Source organism: Neophocaena asiaeorientalis, unplaced genomic scaffold, assembly GCF_003031525.2.
Source record: "Neophocaena asiaeorientalis asiaeorientalis breed wild unplaced genomic scaffold, Neophocaena_asiaeorientalis_V1.1 scaffold32, whole genome shotgun sequence".
Classification (NCBI taxonomy): Eukaryota; Metazoa; Chordata; class Mammalia; order Artiodactyla; family Phocoenidae; genus Neophocaena; species Neophocaena asiaeorientalis.
In genome coordinates, this window is record NW_020185327.1 from 2534904 (window position 1) to 2540843 (window position 5940).

The 5940-nt window shown below is 40.7% G+C and overlaps 1 pseudogene; it reads right to left on the bottom strand.

Moving 5' to 3' along the window:
* Nucleotides 1–5036: 5036 nt before the first annotated feature.
* LOC112392684 (up-regulated during skeletal muscle growth protein 5 pseudogene) lies at nt 5037–5215 on the bottom strand (annotated as a pseudogene).
* Between the last annotated feature and the right edge of the window lie 725 nt (nt 5216–5940).

A 5940-nucleotide genomic window follows, 5' to 3' on the forward strand; every position in this document is an offset into this window, starting at 1 on the left:
TAACCCCTTTTTTTTTTTTGGAACAGCTATAAATCAGTCTATAATTTAGATCCAGGTCATGTGTATCAGAAAGTAGAAATCTTCCTCCCCTACTTTTTTTTTTTTTGGTGGGGTAAGTACTAGCTGCAAATTGAATGACCATTAGATTATTTGGTGATGTGATAAAAGCCTCCTAAATTAAAATGCCACTAATGCTGAAGTAATGGTAATTATGGCCAAGGATCAGCTCCAACTACATAAAGAAGAATTAACCAAACAAATTAATAGCATAATCAAGTTTACAAGGGTTATAAGCCTGCTGGTTTCTAGTTCTTCGAACAGAGTAGTAGTTATTTATGTTATTTTCCAGAACCATGGAGTCTAGGGTCATTACATGTGACTACTCCCATTTAACTCCCTCTACAATATCCCCTTCAACTGCCTCTCCATCTTATCTTGGATACTCCAGGGTGAGAAGCTTGCTATCTTGCCCAGTGATCCTCTTTATTTGGAGAGATCCAACAGAGAATACTTCCTGGGTAGAGCCAAAATTGTTTCCTTACTTTTAGTCATGGGCTGTACAGAACTAGCCTAATTAATCTTCTAGGTATTCAGAGACATAAATATTTGTGTGCTTTTATGCGCACTTAGAATCTAGGATCTCAGAATATGAAGGGAAAAACCTTGAGTCAATTATTACAACACCCCTTCCCTTCACCACTCTAACCTAGTGCCTAAGTTGCTGTTTTCACATCCTATTCAATATTCACACAGCTTGTGACTTCAAGCAGTGTTGAAGAACTCACTACCAAATGGTGTTTCTTTAAATTTTTTCTTTAATTTAGACTAGGCTCTAATGCAGACTGATCTTTCCCCTGAATTTATCAGAATTAATGAGATGAGACTGGGAAGATAAAATCAATTCTACAATGTTCTGTGGTGGTGTTTTCCATATAAGATTGAACCTTCTTGAAAACTCTCTGGAGGAAGGTCTAAATACATGAATAAATTAAAAAGCCTATAATAAGCCAGGTGGACCCTTCCATCAGACCCCCATTAGTCCATGAAGGCAGGACTAACACGTCTACTGCTGTTTTAGGCATTTGCTGTGGACGTCCCCATCAGCCCCATCCCATCCTAACCTACTCTCCCATAGGCTTGACAAATTAGATTTCACTAGAGCTTAATTTCTCAATTCTAAGTCCCAAAGTTTAGTCTCTGAGACTGACTTTGCTTCTTGCCTTTGATGCTATTCATCCCTGTGGTCCCTGTAGCTGGGATCTGGCTCAACCACTGTGCCCCCAGCACCTCCTGTTATCTTAGCTGGGTCCTCCCTACTCAAGCCCCACAGACCCAAACCAAGTAGATAGTGCCAAAGCCTGGCACCCCTGTTAATGAAGAGATTTGATCCATCACACGTATTTCTTCTCTTACTATTTCCTGCTCTACCTACACATTTCCTATAGAACTTAATCTTCCATGAAGTCCACATTTACTACTACCATATTACCAAGAAAAGAAAAAGCAAGTTCATTTCTATTGTGAAAGAACCTTCAGTGGGGATGTAGTAGGAAGTCACTTTAAGTAGCTAAAGAAATGAACAATGCTGTGTGTCTGTGCAGCCTGACCTTCCTTCTGGGCACACCAGTGGCTCCATTTTCTGGCCTTCTTAGAGGGTAATTAGGACCAAGCTTCTCCAGATAGGAAATACGTTCCCTATTCAAGAAGTTTCAAGCATTAAAGAGTGTCAGTGGGTAGGGAAATGTGAAGTGACTCAAGTGAACTCTGCTGAGATGCCACCTGGAAGATATTGGTGACAGTGGATAGGGTTTGGAGCTGGGTTGAACCTGAGGGGCTGCCTCAGGTGGACCAAGGTAGCTTAGAGAAGGGAGTCAGTGCTTGGCTGGCTTTGTGGGAGGGGGGGCCAGGAGATGGGGGTGGTTAGGTAGAACCCAAGAAGAAAATGCCAAGGGTCAAGTTTGAAGGACAAAGGCTGAAGATAGTGAATGAATTAATAGTGAGGACAGTAGCTTCAGGGATCAATAACAAGAATGGAGAATGGGAAAGAGATCAGCAGTTCACAGCTAAGGTTGTGAATATGCTGCCATTTTTGTTTTATGTGATGTCTGGCGTAAGGCTTGGGTTGAACGTACTTGAAGAATGACGTGAAGCTAGATGGAGGGTGGTGAGGGGCTCAGCAAGATTTCCCAGGGACTCCTGGGAAAGCATTATGGGCAAGCATTATGGCAAGCATTATGGGTGGATGGTGCGGAAATGTATCTCAGTTTTTTCCAAGTGGGGTGAAATAGGAATTGCTGTTTGAAATAGTTTTTATTACTTATGTCTACTATTTAGGGCAATGGGGGGTTGGGAACAGTTAATATACCTGGAGCACTTTATTTCTCGATGGATATTTTGTTCAACTGTTAGAGGCAGATTTGAACATCAAATCTCTAATTGGCTATAGTATTTATGTAAGAGAAGAGGTTAGATGTGACAAACTTCATGCCATGGGACTGAGAGGCAGATCTGTGTGTACTGAACAGTGCTAAATCCTTGACCGCTTGTCTGGAGGCTTCTCTCTCACTCCTTAGAGAAGGAAGGCAATTCAGGCCTCAGTCTCAGCAGGAGCAGGTACAGGCCAGGAACCTGTGATCCTGAGGGTCCCTCTAGCTCCACACTTTCTATGAAAACCAATTTGCTCACTTAAGAACACACTTTAGCAAAAACCTGGATAAAGTAAGGCTCATTCTGTCACATGTGGTTTAGAGTGAAGGCCCTTTAGGACATTTGCTTAAATGAGTACCGCTTGACATTTGCACACAGGCTATATTTGTGACAATATACTTTCATGCACATCATCTAAAAACAATCCATAAAAGTATGCTGTTGCCAGGATTGTCATCCTTATTTTACAGAAGAAGAAATGGAGTCTCCCAGAATTTGGGAAACATGCATGGAATTATGCACATATCACATCATTAACAAAAACAAGAACAATAACAAGATAAGTCTATGCATTTTAATTTCTAGTCATATATGGCATTATTTGCTAATTTACTATCATTTAGATTTATAGTACAATTTAGGTGGCACATATTGCCTCTATGTCTTTTCATTAAATCATGACTAGTTATATATCTATATGTTTATATCCTACTTTGTTTCAAAAAGGTTTTGAAGTGGCTTCAAAAGTACAATATAATAATGCCTTCAAAAATAAAAACAAAATAAGCTGAACATGTAACTTATTTTTTTAGTTCAATAAATGGTTTTCGTGGAGCTGATCGTGGTGGTGATGATGATGGCAGAGGTGGTGATGGAGGTGTTGGTGTTTTGGGGGCTCGAGGGGGAGCTGGAGATGCTGAGGTGGTGGTGGTGGTATTGGTGGAGGTAGAGGTGGTGAAGGTGGTCCTGGTGCTGGTGTTGCTGATGGAGGTGGTCCTGGTGCTGGTGTTGCTGGTGGAGGTGGTCCTGGTGTTGGTTTGATGGTGGAGGTGGTCCTGATGTTGGTGGTGGTACAGGTATTGATATTAGTGATAGAGATTGTAGGGCGTGGCTATTAACAGTAAGTGAGGCAACCACAGCAAAAGGAAAAGAGGGGTAAGGAAAATTATGGTCCAGCTAGAGATAAAGTTAATAGACTGGAGGTGAAAAAGAGAAAGTAGAGTTAGAATTAAAAAGAACTAGAAAAGTTTTTGTTCTACTTTCTGTCATAACTGGGAGTGAGTAGGCTGGGTTTGCAACAGTCTTGCCCATGGGAATAGCTATAGTAGTGATAATATTAGCTAATATTTATTGAGGGCTTACAACATTCCAGATGCTATTATAAGCAACTTCAATGCAGATCTCATTTAATCCTTGTAACAACTCATGAAATAGATGTCTATTATTATTCACACTTAACAGGTGAAGAAATGGAGGCACAGAGAGGTTTAAGTAACTTGCTCAATATCATAGTGACAGGAAGTGATAGAACCAGATTCTGTCTACAGCTCAGTTTCTTTTCTTTTCTTTTTTTTTTTTTTTTTGGCAGTACGCGGGCCTGTCACTGCTGTGGCCTCTCCCGTTGCGGAGCACAGGCTCCAGACACGCAGGCTCAGTGGCCATGGCTCACGGGCCTAGCCGCTCCGCAGCATGTGGGATCTTCCCAGACCGGGGCACAAACCCATGTCCCCTGCATCCGCAGGCAGACTCTCAACCACTACACCACTAGGGAAGCCCTACAGCTCAGTTTCTTAACCACAGAGCTTTGGGGAACATAACAGATAGTGAGGTATGTACACATGGCTGACCAGTGTCCCAGGTGGAGGGTAAATGAGAGATTGTCCTTGCTATTACTCTTGGTTTATGAAGACTCAGCTTTAAGTATGCAAGTTAAGAGCTCAGGGAAGGGCCTACAGCCACAAATCAACTCATAAACCTCTAATCTTCAAGAGCAGGAGGAAAGAGCTCCTCATCTGTGGACCATTTCTGGAGGTCCGCTGGAGGCCACCTGCTCGTTGCTTGTAAGCAGGGCTGCTGCTCTGTGTCTGGGTATATTTATCCACTGGAAGAGTGTGGTCTGGAAAAAAGTGTTAGCAGTTTTCCGTTTTTACTAACTGAGCAGCTAACTCTTTTATTTTTTTTCCAGGTTCATAATTTATTGTACAAATTGAGTATCACATGATGAGTTGGCATTAGCTTCTTCAGGCATGGGAACATAACAGATGAGGTACAGTTTAGAAACCATTTATGTTGCTTTCACAGCTGGAGTTCTTTTAGACCTAAGATGTCAAAGACCTTTATGTAGAAAACTAACTATAAGACAATGATGAAAGAAATCAAAGATGACACAAACAGATGGAGAGATATACCATACTCTTGGTTTGGAAGAATCAATACTGTGGAAATGACTATACTACCCAAAGCAATCTACAGATTCAATGCAACCCCTATCAAATTATCAATGCATTTTTTACAGAACTAGAACAAAAAATCTTAAAATTTGTATATGAGTTGGCATTAGCTTCTTCAGGCATGGGAACATAACAGATGAGGTACAGTTTAGAAACCATTTATGTTGCTTTCACAGCTGGAGTTCTTTTAGACCTTAACTTAAAGTATAAGGCTATCAAAGCAATACGTTCGTATGTGTCCAGTACACAATTCATTCTCCCTGTGAGAGAGTGTAAGTGTTGAAATATTTTTTGATACCAGTGAATTGGAACTGGGCATCAGTTTCTGGACCTGCCATGATCTCAATCTTCCAAAATGCACAGACTTCACAGCTGGTGTCCTTCAACTTATACACCTTCACCATAGCCCCACCAGAAGAAGCTGCCTGTTTTGTTTTTTGTTTTGAATTTTATTTTATTTTATTTTTTTATACAGCAGGTTCTTATTAGTTATCTATTTTGTACATATTAGTGTATATATGTCAATCCCAATCACCCATTTCATTCCACCACCCCACCCCCAGTTTCCCCCCTTGGTGTCCATACATTTGTTCTCTGCATCTGTGTTTCTATTTCTGCCTTGCCAACTAGTTCTTCTGTACGATTTTTCTAGATTCCATATATGCGTTAATATATGATATATGTTTTTCTATCTCTGACATACTTCACTCTGTATGACAGTCTCTAGGTCCATCCACGTCTCTACAAATGACCAAATTTCATTTCTTTTTATGGCTGAGTAATATTCCATTGTATATATATACCACATCTTCTTTATCCATTCATCTGTCGATGGGCATTTAGGTTGCTTCCATGACCTGACTATTGTAAATAGTGCTACAGTGAACATTGGGGTGCATGTGTCTTTTTGAATTATGGTTTTCTCTGGGTATATGCCCAATAGTGAGATTGCTGGGTCATATGGTAATTCCATCTTTAGTTTTCTAAGGACCCTCCATACTGTTCTCCATAGTGGCTGTATCAATTTACATTTCCACCAACAGTGCAAGAGGGTTCCCTTTTC